This window comes from Protopterus annectens, chromosome 9.part0, assembly GCF_019279795.1.
Source record: "Protopterus annectens isolate FY-2018-M chromosome 9.part0, PAN1.0, whole genome shotgun sequence".
Taxonomy (NCBI): Eukaryota; Metazoa; Chordata; order Ceratodontiformes; family Protopteridae; genus Protopterus; species Protopterus annectens.
In genome coordinates, this window is record NC_056743.1 from 18,975,236 (window position 1) to 18,987,992 (window position 12,757).

Below are 12,757 nucleotides of genomic sequence, written 5' to 3' on the forward strand. Positions count from 1 at the left end.
GCTAGACAAGCTGCTACGTCGTGGTCTGGGCCTAAACAAGGTAAGCAGTAAGAGTGGAAATCTTTATGAGGTATTTGTTTCCCACAAGTTAAACAGTTATTCACTTTTTCTGACATTGGCTGAGGCAAGAAAGAGTCCCCAACGGGGTACTTAGCTTTTTAGAAGTCTTCGGTAGTAGTAGAAGTATTCGGTAGTAGTAATCTCTGGTTCTGACTGACCGACACTTGCGAACAGCTTCTGCTTCGGGCGCCACGCGGCAAGAAAGACTGAGGAAAATGGCGTCGGCTGATGCCTTTATACCCTAATAACTGCAGCTATGACGTCGGGTGAAGTGCGACACCAGCCGAGGCCAGACCCAGACTTTGGAATCCGGCCGACCGAAGGGCTGCCTGACGACAGGACAACCCATTTGTAAAGACTGCAGATGCATCCTTGAAGGACATCAGATATATAAAAAGTATTTTTTATGGACGGTTCTTGGATGATATCTTAATATTGTGGAATGGGAACAAGATGAATTGGATTAATTTTTTCAAACATTAAATTCCAGTATACATTTTCTGGAATTTACTATGACGACCCACCAAGACAGAACCAACGTTTTGGATATAACAATATCCAAAGATAGGAACAACAAGTTTGTCACCACATTATATCATAAACCTACCTATTCTAACACCCTTTTGCACTTTACCAGTGCTCATCCCATACACCAAAAAAGATCTTTGGTAAAAGGGCAAGGAGTTAGATTGGCTCAAATGGGAAGTGACAACCAGCTGTTTTTAAAGGAGGTGGAGACTCTAGCATATGTTAAGTGCGAGAGGGTATCCCAAAAGTTTTATTCGAGCTATTTTTTCAGGAAATCGTTTAGAAGAGAAATGAAGGTTATTTTGTACCGATATTGGGAATGGCAGTTAACAATAACATCAATACCCAGGTTTTACCTTTAAATAGTAATAAAACTTTCCATTGTTCTATTGTGCTAACGTATAGTCCAGAATTTAATATCAAGAATATCCTAAGAAATAATTGGGTACTGTTTGATAATGAGCAGCAGTTTAAAAGTAAACTGGGAGATTACCCAGTAGTGGTTTACAAAAGGGACAAAACATTGAAAAACTTATTGGAAACTAATCCACTCAAAAGGTGTCGAGGTGTTATGAGGAAATGTGGGCACTGTAATCAATGCCCATTTATTTTAGAGAACCAAGGTTTCTCCATTCAGGGATTTGGCAAACTATACCTAAGGCAAAAGTATAACTGTGGGACTAAGAACTTGGTTTATATAGCAATTTGTCAATGTTGCCCAAGATTTTATATAGGGAAAACAATCAATTGTCTTAACAAGCAGATATATCAACATTTGTACATCAGAAGCAGCAACGTAAATAACGCATTGTTTAAACATATTAAAGATGACCCTAACCATCATTTCAAGTTCACTGTTATAGTCAGGTTAGCCACAAGGAAAGGGGGGGGGTCCATCTGAATTGATCCTTGAATTACGGGAGCTGATGTGGCAGTTGAAACTAAATACCAACCAGCCCCCTGGTCTTACTGAAACGGTCTTTGTCTAGCTACCTTAAACTAAAAGTTGAGTTTCATCTTTAAGCTATATAAAAAATCTTAAAAGTAATTACATACATTCGCGGGAGGGGGTTAGCATACTGCTTTAGTATATTGCTTTAGCATAATGGGAATATTTTTAAAAAACAGATGTGATATTTATATGTATGTTAATGAAATACGAATCTTGTATGAAAAAGACTTTTTATAAGTTTATTTTTATCATTTTATTGTTAAAATTAGCTCTAAATTGAATGACTGTTTTAATTCTTTTAGTCACATGGTATGCTGATTTATAAGGTAGGAAGCAAAGCAAGCTTCTTGTATTTTGAAGAAGCCATATGCTTACTGAGGACGAAAGCGCTAAATAAAAGTCATTCCAGCTATCCACCTGTGTGCCGTTTAGTTCCATGTGTATAACACTTTCTACTTCTGTACCATTTTTTTTTTTTTTTTTCTATTTGTACCCTCTTGGAGGTTTTCTACATAGGCATCCAGTGAAAATTGGCTCCTTTAGGCCCAGTGGATGTACTATTAAACAAATGCAATAAATTAAATAAAACATTCAAAAGGATTTGGCAAGGCTTTAGAGGTATGATCCCTCTTCCTTTTACCTGGGAAGGCATCCTCGGGTGCTTCCCTAGACATAGCTATGGAGATCAGGCCCTCTGCTAGTCCGATTAAATCCTTTTAGTATTCCTGAGAAAGAGAGCCAGCAGGCCTAGGCAAAAGCCCTGCAGCAGTTCTTTTCTTAGGAGTCACTCTGGCCTTGGGCCTACGGACATCAAACATCCTGATGCCTGTCTCTCTGTACAAAAGATGAACTGGTGTAGGTCGAAACCACAAAGCAGAATAACCAGGAATGCTGCGCTTCTTTGAATGCAGAGGCCTGCTGAGTGGCCCTGGACACAACTGACAAGCTGTAAGCAACAGCTTCTGCAGAGGCTGAAGGACCCAACAGAATGTTGGAGTCTGAATGGGTGTCAAAGAGGACTGCAGCACTACCTCAGACAGATTAGGGGCACCTCACCTACAACAATCACAAGCCTGGGGGGGGGGGGAGAGACAGACTGAGAACGGTCATCATTCACAAGTCTAAGCTAGGGTCTCTTTTTCTAATTTATGCCTAGGCTGCTCAATTTCTGAACTGGCAAATGCCATCAGACTCTGATGAATGGATTCAAAAACTAAGGAATCTAGCTAAAATCTTGGCCCTATGTCTGATCATCTAGAGTTAAAGCGGGTGCAAAAGCGGCAACTAGGGACATCGTGATCTGTGCCTAAGAAGGTGACGCAAAGCAGGTGGAAGTCATGGGATTTGCTTACCACAGTGGAAACAATTTACTTCACCTGACAGGAGTTTAAAGCAAAAGAAAGTAGTTCCCCAATAGGGTTACTTACCTTTCAGACTTCTCTCTGGTGCAGACCCACCAATGCACTGAAAAACTGCTTCGAGCTCCGACAGCAAGAAAACACCGATTTCCTGACGTAGATTGGCTCCCCATATACCAAAGCATATTGATGTCAGGGCATCCTCCAGTCTACGGAGGAAGAAAATATTTCTCCGGTAGTCAGGCCAGCCAAAAGCTTTCACGGCAGAAAATCCCACAAGTCAGGACTGCAACAGTAAAACACAAAAAACATCCACAGTTTATCCTTAAAGATCTGTTCAATGCAGCAGTATTTACAAAGATGACTCCTTTTTATTAGCTTGGTTCCCAGCAGCAGCATACAAGAGCCCATGATGAACAGTAGTGAAAGCTTTCTCTGTCCCTGGAGACCATGTCCAGCTTATAATGCTTAGGAAAGAGTGAACAGGTGTACCAGGGTAGGCTGTCTCCAAATAGCCCATTTATCCTAGCCTATAAAGAAGGCTACGATATCAGCTTTGGCCTTGGTAAAAGCAGGTTTTGACTTGCTCTTGCAGTGCCTTTACAAGGACAGAATAAGTTAATTAACTACCCCAAGGGTCTCGCACTCAAATGTCTACTATGACTGTATGAGAACAATATCCAAATAAAAAAATAGCACAGCTTGGAATGTCATACAATAAGTAGCTTCGTTAACCTACATTTACAGTAGTTTGAGGGCTGCTCAATACCGAAGGGCAGCAAGTCTGACATACTTCAACCAACCATTTATGCACGGTTTTACTGACTTCCTAGAAGAAAGAAACCAAGTTGCTTGGTTTTCCACAAGTTGCTATTTCCATGTAGGTGGCACTCTAACTGCATGTAAACAGAAGTGCTAGATCCTTTCCTTTCTGCAGAAGGGATTAAAGATGAATACTGGCAACTGAATTGCTTTACTTCAAATTTCTTCTGCAATTAGAGACTAATGAAAGTTCACTGGCAAGCAGGATGAGATGGCAAAAAAGTGCACCTTCGACGACTAGGCCAACTGCTGCAAAAAATTCTGACAGGTACTGTAGAATAAAGGGCACTCCCTCCCATATGCACACCTGATTCTTCCCTTTCGTGATAGAAAGGAGCTGCTCTATTAAACTAAGACAGATTTCTCTTAGCAATGAACCTCGAGAGCTACTGATGTTTTTGGCACACCACCCTTCATTCTTGCACACGGGTTCAGAGCCTATCCTCTGCTCTGACTCGGCCTTTTACAAAGGTCAAAGTCTTCTAATTGTCTCGTGGCTAGGTAGGTATCCCATGGTGCACCAGTATAATCCCCAGAGTTTGTTTGCTGCTAAACTATAGACAAACAGAACAAAAACTATCTAGAAATAAATATAATAAAAGGTCTCCACCTGTTATGAAAATTTTTTTTCTGTCTGCAGATCCTACCAGGACGGGGGTAGGAGAGTGAGTTCGTAAGAACAAAGGGCGAGATGGACTACAAACATGGAACGTTATGTTGAGCACATAACTTCATGTTCTGCAGTCCTACGTTGCCTTCATTCTTACACATGGGACAGCATCTGTAGCACTTTATTCCTGGGTGGCTCACGGAAAAATACTCCCGAGTACCATGGAACCAAAGGAAGCTCTACCCCTGGAGGTCAAATCCAATTTGCAATGAGTAATAAAGGTGTGAGGGGTAGCCCAGGTTGCTGCTGCACAAATGTAATCAATTGGAACCCTGGCTTGAAAGGCTGCAGAAGTAGACTGGGATCTTGTAGAATGAGCCATAATCTTGAACGGCAAAGGCTTTCCATCAGAAGAGTAAATATAGGATATACAACTAGAAATCCAATTCAAAAGGGTCACTTAGGAAACCGAGAGACCTAATCTGGATTCGGAGAAGGATACAAACAATTGGTCTGACTTCCTGAATTCCTCGGTCCGGTGTAGACAGAAAGTACAATTGTGTACACTTACCATAAATGTAGATGTTAGAGTATACTCACTGTTGCAGTCATTGCATTTGAGTAATCTGCTGGCAGGTTGCCCTCAGTCAGCCTGATTAACAAAGTACTGGGTCCTGCGTCGACTGCTGTCCCTTCTTCCATGACGTCAGGTCTTCAGGGGTATAAAACATGCAACAGGTGCCATTACATCAGTTTTTCCGAAGGATACTTCCAAATAACAATCAGGCAGAATAGTACTCAGCTTCAATCCAACTTAGACAGATTTTAAAGATCCACACAGGTGCACAAAGACCAGAATAAAACTCAGGTTTATTAAAACAAGAGGTGAGCACTTTCGCTATGAGCTTCTTCAGACCTAATAACATCTACATTCAAAATAACCAAGGTATATATAGTTTCCTTTGAGTCAATTAAAAAATCAATTACGACATCAATTAGCTACTAGAACATCTTAAAGGTAGATATACACTATATTTAATTACTACAATATATAAAAAAAACCTTTTTCATATACTGCATCCACATATAAAAATATGCATATAAAACCATATACTTATGCTACTATGATAAATTTACAAAAATAATAAAATATCACATATATATATATAAATACAGAAGTATATATAGGGAATCTATGTATAAAAAGCAACACTAATAGATGGATCATTTATGTAGCCTTCTTCTTTTCAAGGCAGGTTTAATGGATGCATGTTCATTCAAACCTTTACCAATATCACCCCTCAAAACGATGATCCAACATGTTTCCCTGTACTCTGTGTATGTCCTAATATCCCCTTGTCTAAGACTGTTGTTAATGGATTCAATGACCCTAAAATTAAAGGTGTGCTCTGTACCGGATTCATTTACATGTTTAGAGAGTGCATTATTTAATAACTTCTTCCTGATATTATACAAGTGTTCTCTAATACGATTGTGTAAGACTCTATTAGTCTTCCCAACGTAGAATGCATGGCAGATATTACATACTGCCAAATACACTATATTAGAGGACATACAATCATGATGACCTAAAAATTTAAAGGATTTACACATATCTGGATGAAAAAAACCCTTCTCAGTACTAATATAGGGACAATAATTGCATGAGCCACATGGCTTAGTAAACCCATAATCCATACAGCCTCTATTCTCTTTCCTGTGACAACAGCCTTTTCAGGTTCTTATGATTCTTATACCTAAAACTAGGGGTTTGACCAACAATATCCACTATGTCACTATCAACCAAGAGAATAGGACAAAATTGCTCAAAAAGTTTCGTAACATACCCAGTGTCACTAACCCTCAGGATTGTGATACTGTAGAGACAGAGAGAGTAAGGCCCTTCTTAAGGAAACCAAGTTCTTACACCCCTCTCAATCATCCACTAGTTGAAGCCTATAGTAAGTTAACTGAAGATGAAATCTTTCAGCTCTAGGACAACAGAACAAGAAATTCTTTGAGATCCTTGAAACAAAATCTAACTTTTAGGGAATGGAAAGCTCTTCTTTCCTTACAAAATAATGATACTTTAACCACTCGGCCAACAGATACAGGGAATAAAATTGTCATTATGGATAGTGATCACTACTCTGCTAGTATGCATGAGATGTTAGAAGACTACACTTTCTATAAGGTAATTTCAGCTTCTGATGTACACAATATTATATCTACGGTTAAGAATGATTTGATTGATATTAGTAGAACTGGTCTTATTTCAAGGGAAATATTTGATTTTCTTAGTGTTAACAACCCGCTAATTCCCATTATTCAAGGACTTCCCAAAATTCATAAAGATTCTTATAGACCACCCATGAGGCCTATAGTAGCAGGGGGTGGTTGGGTTACAGAACCCTTATCTCTGCATGTAGAGAAGTACTTACGCCCTGTGATTAGTTTGGACCCATTTCTTTTAAAGGACTCTAAACAATTTCTAACAGACCTTTATGGTTGTGTGAGCAGTATGACTGATTCACAAAATTTAGCCTTTGTCACAATGGACATTCAATCACTGTTTACCATGATACCCAATGATCTTGGCATTCAATTTATCCATAGATATCTAAGCCTACATAGTGACTATACAAGTGTACAGATAGAGCTGCTATGTTTCTTTTTGGAAACTGTCCTCAACAATAACATCTTTATTTTTGGGAAGAATATTTATTTGCAGAAACATGTTGTAGCTATGGGCACGTCTTGTGCCAATAGCTACGCCAACATGTTCCTTGCTCAATGGGAACATGAGGTTTTATTTACACAGAACAATTTCACAGGGCATGTTCTATTCTACAGACGTTTTGTTGATCTGTTTATTTTATGGCGTGGTTCCTATCTGGAGATTAGTAACTTCTTTGAAGAAGTGAACAACTTGATGACTTGCCTGAAATTTACATTTAAATTTTCTTTTGATTTTATAGATTATCTTGACGTGTACATTCAGAAATTGGATTCGGGTATCATTAACACTGGCGTCCACCGTAAGGCATGTCATAAGAACGCCTTTTTATTTAGGACGAGCATGCATCCTGGCTACATCTTTAGGAATCTAGTTAGAGGGCAGGGTATGAGAGCATCTAGGATGAACTCTTCTGAAATTGTTTTTTCTTCTGAACTTGCTAATGTTGGTGATAATTTGATAGAAAGAGGCTATTCACATGCAGAGTTGGAGAGGCAATGGAATGACCTCACATCTTTGAGGGAAACCAGAGCCAGACCATATTTTGGCCCGAATGAGTTTATATTTACCCCCCTTGTTAATACTGGGACTAGATTTACCAAAGTCCCATTATATTTCTCAAGTGACACTGGGTATGTTACGAAACTTTGAGCAATTTTGGCCTATTCTCTTGGTTGATAGTGACATAGGGGATATTGTTGGTCAAACCCCTAGTTTTAGGTATAAGAATCATAAGAACCTGAAAAGGCTGTTGTGTCACAGGAAAGAGAATAGAGGCTGTATGGATTATGGGTTTACTAAGCCATGTGGCTCATGCAATTATTGTCCCTATATTAGTACTGAGAAGGGTTTTTTCATCCAGATATGTGTAAATCCTTTAAATTTTTAGGTCATCATGATTGTATGTCCTCTAATATAGTGTATTTGGCAGTATGTAATATCTGCCATGCATTCTACGTTGGGAAGACTAATAGAGTCTTACGTGATCGTATTAGAGAACACTTGTATAGTATCAGGAAGAAGTTATTAAATAATGCACTCTCTAAACATGTAAATGAATCAGGTACAGAGCACACCTTTAATTTTAGGGTCATTGAATCCATTAACAACAGTCTTAGACAAGGGGATATTAGGACATGCACAGAGTACAGGGAAACATGTAGGATCATCGTTTTGAGGGGTGATAGGGGTAAAGGTTTGAATGAACTTGCATCCATTAAACCTGCCTTGAAAAGAAGAAGGCTACATAAATGATCCATCTATTAGTGTTGCTTTTTATACATATTTTCCCTATATATACTTCTGTATTTATATATTTTCCCTATATATACTTCTGTATTTATATATATGTGATATTTTATTATTTTTGTAAATTTATCATAGTAGCATAAGTATATGGTTTAATATGCATATTTTTATATGTGGATGCAATATATGAAAAAGTTTTTTTTATATATTCTTGTAGTAATTAAATATAGTGTATATCTACCTTTAAGATGTTCTAGTAGCTAATTGATGTCTTAATTGATTTTTTAATTGACTCAAAGGAAACTATATATACCTTGGTTATTTTGAATGTAGATGTTATTAGGTCTAAAGAAGCTCATAGCGAAAGCGCTCACCTCTTGTTTTACCAAACCTGAGTTTTATTCTGGGCTTTGTGCTCCTGTGTGGATCTTTAAAATCTGTCTAAGTTGGATTGAAGCTGAGTACCATTCTGCCAGATTGTTATTTGGAAGTATCCTTCGTTTGGCTGCTTTACCTGCAACATGGTAGCTCTGTAGTTGGTTTGTGCTATATATTTTTATCTGTATTTTTGTGACTACGGAGCTTTTATCCCCCGGTTTACTGACTATTTTGACTTTTATATTTATATATAAATATATATATATATATATATATATATATATATATATATATATATATATATATATATATATATATATATATATATATACACACACACACACACACACACACATATATATATATATATATATATATATGTATATATATATATATATATATATATATATATATATATATATATATATATGTATATATGTATATATATATATATATATATATATATGTATATATGTATATATATATATATATATGTATATATATATATATATATATATGTATATATGTATATATATATATATATATATATATATATATATGTATATGTGTATATATATATATATATATATATATATATATATATATATATGTATATGTATATATATATATATATATATATATGTATATGTGTATATATATATATATATATATATATATATATATGTATATGTGTATATATATATATATATATATATATATATATATGTATATGTATATATATATATATATATATATATATATATATATATATATATATATATATATATATATATATATATATATATATATATATATATATATATATATATATATATGTATATATATATATATGTATATGTGTATATATATATATATATATATATATATATATATATATATATATATGTATGTATGTATGTATACAAGTTAAAACACAAAAAAAAAACCTCCAAACAAAAGCAAATTCACCAAAAAGGCTTTTAAGCATAGTAAAAGAAAGGAGAGGTATAGTAAGAGAAAAAACAGGGGGCTGGAGGGTGGGTAACCAGGACTGCAACAGTGAATACACTCGAACATCTACATTTATGGTATGTGTAAACAACTGTACTATGTTCTTAGTGTTTCACTGTTGCAGTCATTACATTTGGGTAGAATCCCAAAGCTATGGTTGGGAAGATGGATTTATACAGCATTAGGAGCAGCTATAAGGCCCTGCAGGACAGCAGTGGCAAAGCCAGCTCTGGATTTAGAGAAGAGAGGTAAATGGTAATGTTTGTTGAACATATGAACTGAGCTCCAGGTAGCAGCTTCTAGAATGTTTCTAGTAGAAACCCCTCTGAGAAAGGCTACAGAAGTAGATGCAGCCCTGGTGGAATGACATCTGATTCCCTTGGGGATAGGTTTACCATGGTGCATAGAGCAGAAATGAATATAATGCCTTATACATTTGGAAATGGTCTGCTTTGAAACAGCCTTTCCCTCTGCCCCTGCAGCAAATGCCACCAATAGTTGTTAAAATTATCTTAGAGATTTTGCTCTGTTTAAGTAGAATCTAAGTTGTCTGTGTACATCCAATGAATGCAGAATCCGCTCACCCTTGCTCTATGGATTGGGAAAGAAAGTTGGCAGATGAATGGTCTGATTAAAAGCCACACTGGATACTACCTTAGGCATGAAAGATGGATTGGTCCTGAGAGGCACCCTGTCCGGATGAAAAATAATGAAAGGCTCCACTGCCATAAAAGCCTGTAATTCTGAAATCCTTCTAGCTGAAGTGACTGCTAAAAGGAAAGCAGTTTTCCAGGAGAGAAATTTTAGGTCCGCAGTAGCAGCTGGCTCAAAAGAACGGAGAGTGTTTTTCCAAAACAAAATTGAGGTCCCATGCAGGAGTTGGAGCTCTCCTGGGAGGTCTTAAATTTTTGGCCCCTCTGAGATACTGCTTTAGCAAAACATGAGAAAGAGGGGAGGTTCTGTGTTGTAATGAGCTGAAATGGCTGAGGCATGGATTTTTATGAAAGAACAAGATAGGCCCTTGTGAAGCATCTCAGTTAAATATTGCAGAATATGAGGAATATTGGGCATTGCTGTGCTTATTCCTTGTGATTGGTTCCAGGCACAGAATCTTTTCCATTTGTCAGCATAAGATGTTCTAGTACTAGGCCTTCTAGCCTCCAAAATGACATCCATCACAGGTTTGCTGAGGGATGACAAGGGTGAAATTAATTGATTAGCCATGCTGCAAGATTCAAAGTTTGGAGCTGAGTGTGCAGACTTTGGTACTTCTGCTGAAACAGTAGGTAAGGTGTCTGAGGCAGATGCCACGGAGGAAGGTGTGACACGTTGCGCAGGAGTGGGTACCAGTGTTGGCGAGACCAGTCTGGAGCAATCAGAATCATTTTTGGTTTGTCCTGTCTGACTTTTAGTAGAACTTTGGAGAGCAGAGGCAGAGGGGGAAAGCATAGACGGATAGGTTTTTCCAGCTGAATTAGAGAATCCACTTCCCAAGCTTTTTTGTGACGAATTCTTGTGCAGAATTTGTCCAACTGATAAGTTCTGGGGTGAGGCAAAAATATCTATGTTTGGACTCGCCCATTTGCGTGTCAACATGCTGAAAACTTGTGGTTCCAGTTTCCATTCGTGTGGGTCCATAAGATTTCTGCTTAGTTCGTCTGCCAGAGTATTTAGCTTTCCTGGCAGGAATTGAGCTTATAGTTGTATTTGGTAGGTCAAGGCCGTGTTCCACAATGCCATGGCTAGTCTGCAAAGGGGGTAGGAATGTGTAACCCCCCCGCTTGTTTATATACCACTTAACTGTGGTGTTGTCTGTCTTTATCATTAGTTGTCCTGGATGAAGGTTGTCAGTGCATTCTGTACAGCTAGCATCTCTTTCTGACTGATATGTAGGTGCATTTGATTTGGGCTCCATTTGCCCTGAATGCACTTTATGCCAGATGAGCCCCCCAAGCATAGTCTGATGCGTCTGTAGTCAGGGTTTGGGTGGCAGGGGGTGGAGTGTTGCAAGAAAGACTGATGTAATGGCATCGGCTGCATGTTTTATACAGCTGACAACCTGACGTTATGGAAGAAGGGACAGCAACCGATGCAGGAACCAAGACTTTGTTAATCAGGCCGACTGAGGGCAACCTGCCAGCAGATTTCCCAAATGAAATGACTGCAACAGTGAAAAGTACAGTTGTGTACACTTAACATAAATGTAGATGTTAGAGTGTGTTCACTGCTGCAGTCATTACATTTGGGTAATCTGCTGGCAGGTTGCCCTCAGTCGGCCTGAATTACAAAGTCTTGGGTCCTGTGTCGGTTGCAGTCTTCTCTTCTGTGACGTCAGGGGTATAAAACATGCAGCCGACGCCATTTTCTTTAGGTTTTCTTGCCCCCGATGTCAGGTGCCCCCAAAAAGGTAGCAATATTATATATAAATATATACATGCATCAATATAAACTTTACCTATATCTACAAGCAAATACACCACATAGGTTGCATGGCGGGAGGGTAACCTGGACTGCAACAGTGAATCCACTCGGACATCTGTACTATGTTCGTGTTTCACTGTTGCAGTCATTACATTTGGGTAGAGTCCCAAAGCTATGGTTGGGAGGCTGGAGCTAAACAGCATTAGGTGAGGCTATAAGGCCCTGCAGCACTGCAGTGGCAAAGCCTGCCCTGGACTTAGGATAGAGATGCAAATGGTAATGCTTTGTAAAGGTGTGAACAGAACTCCAAGTAACAGCCTCTAGAATGTCCTTGGTTGGTACTCTTCTGAGAAAGGCTGCTGAAGTAGCTGCAGCTCTGGTGGAGTGAGACATAATATCCTTGGGCAAAGGTTTGGCATGGTGTAAGTAGCAGAAACGGATGCAGTGCCTTATCCACTTTGAAACTGTCTGCTTTGAAATAGCCTTTCCTTCTGATCCTGCAGCATATGACACTAGTAATTGCTCAGTTTTTCTTAGAGCTTTAGTCCTGCTCAAGGAGAATCTTAAGTTGTCTGTGCATGTCCAAGGAATGCAGAATTCTCTCCCCTTTGTTCTGCGGATTTGGATAAAAG

The 12,757-nt window shown here is 38.1% G+C and overlaps 1 protein-coding gene across 1 annotated transcript in view; it reads right to left on the minus strand.

Annotated features, from left to right (window-relative positions):
• Positions 1–12,757, minus strand: part of CKAP5 (cytoskeleton associated protein 5) — a 4,315,141-nt gene that overhangs the window by 2,204,591 nt on the left and 2,097,793 nt on the right. The window lies entirely within an intron of this gene.